This window comes from Rhipicephalus sanguineus, chromosome 7 (genome assembly GCF_013339695.2).
Source record: "Rhipicephalus sanguineus isolate Rsan-2018 chromosome 7, BIME_Rsan_1.4, whole genome shotgun sequence".
NCBI lineage: Eukaryota > Metazoa > Arthropoda > Arachnida > Ixodida > Ixodidae > Rhipicephalus > Rhipicephalus sanguineus.
Window position 1 is genome coordinate 131,920,624 of NC_051182.1, and position 2,072 is coordinate 131,922,695.

The following is a 2,072-nucleotide window of genomic DNA, read 5'->3' on the forward strand; positions in this document are numbered from 1 at the left end:
GAAAGAAGGAAGGTAGGAAACTTTGCGAAAGGCGCTTAGGGAAGGAGTGTGGTCTACGATTTGGAAAGTAGAGGTGCATTGGGTAGGGAGGTGAAAGCAATAAACGCATGGCCGATGGAATAGAACGTCTTTAGAATGGAAAGGCGTGCGACATAGTCGTTTCCATTGCTTACAGTGTATATATATATATATATATATATATATATATATATATAGTATAAAGTCCTCACGTTGAACATTGCCTCGAAAAGCAAAGGAGGTGAATAAGCTGGAGGATAAGAAAAAAAATACCTTATTTTGGTCTGGCGGTCCCATGCCGCCAATTGCCACAGGGTGGGTGCCCTCAAGTGAGGCTGAAGAGAAGGAGCTGCCGGACCCGATATGAGCTTGTCCCTATTTTACCGGAGGTACCCGGCGGCAGCAATAGCAATCTCTGCCTCCCACTTGGCGGCGGATGCTTAACTATTTCACCAAGCTGTGGGGTTAAAGTCGCCCAGGGTCCTTTACAAGACCTTAAGGGGCCACCTTGGAGATCAGTACCCATTAACAAACGAGCGCCAGGTAGGTGTACTCCGCTCCCTTGTGGAAAAAACCGTTGGGTTCGGTCGGCACGGGATCGAACCTGGTACCTCCCGCATGGGAAGCGGACGCTCAACTATGTAGCCACCGTTGCGGTATATATATATATATCTATATATATATATATAGATATAGATATATATATATATTATATATATATATATATAGCGCGATATATATATATATATATTATTATATATATATATATATATATAAACATGAAGTGCGAACAAAGGACCCGGAAGTAAAAGTTCCCAAAAATCAAGCACGTAGGAAAATTCTTCCGTAAAGGACTGACGTTTCGGCCGCGGGACCGGCCTTCGTCGGAGGGCCGGGACCGTGGCCGAAAGTCAGTCCTTTACAGAAGAATTTTTCCTACGTGCTTGATTTTTGTCAACTATATATATATATATATATATAATATATATATATATATATATATATGTTGTAGCATCTCGATACCAATGTGTCGACGCCAAAGGAAAAAGTAGACATAAAAGGAAAAATTTCGACAAAAAACAAAAAACAGCGACGCCAAAAACGTAGTTCAGCGCAAAAAACAGGCAACAGACGAGTAAGAGGACAAGGACACAGCGCATATGCTGTGTCCTTGCGCTGTGTCCTTGTCCTCTTACTCGTCTGTTGCCTGTTTTTTGCGCTGAACTACGTTATGACTGACTCGTTCCAACTCGCCCAACAAGCAACGTTGAAAAAGTAGACGTTGGGATTGTGGATGTGAGCCACGGTGGTTTTGCCGTAGAGAGAAAAGTACAAGAATGGTTGCGTTCGTTCAGGAGCGGTGCTTGGGGTGGGGTTTGCAGTAAACAGCGAAACCTCTTGCTTCGCACGCCTCGTCACAATATATATATATATATATACACGGCGTTCCTCGTCGCCTATATATATATATATATATATATATATATATATATATATATAGGCGACGAGGAACGCCGTGTAGACGCCCACGCCCGTCGCGAGGACCCTATGGGTGAAACAATGGTGTTAGTGCACACAATCGTACTAAAATGTCAGCAGATTTTTTTTCTAGGGTGTGAAACGAATGTAGGCCTAGAGGTTTTCAACCAGACTAATGATATCTTCTGCCTTGTTGTCCCACCGCTAAATCTCTGTGCGAGATTTTGCAAAGGCTAAGATCTCTTAAAGCAACAATATTAAAAGGAACCAAGCGGTTAACTAGTTCAATCAGCACCTCAGGTAAAACTGTGCCTTAACTATCGACGCTCAAATTTTAACTTCGTGCGAATAGTACGTTCATAAAACAAGAAGGACTTCCCGTGTTCCTTAAAATAAAGAAAAGCCCGTTGGAAAAAATTCGGCAGATCCCACGGCTTGTGGGAATCGGTTTCATGCGAAGCAATCAGCGAGCAGTTCTAAGCCGCAATAATTTTTTGGGCTTAGAGCCAAGAGTTACAAAGTGGATCGACGCATTTTTTAAAGTGTATTAGCTGTGTGCACATCATGGGCTTACC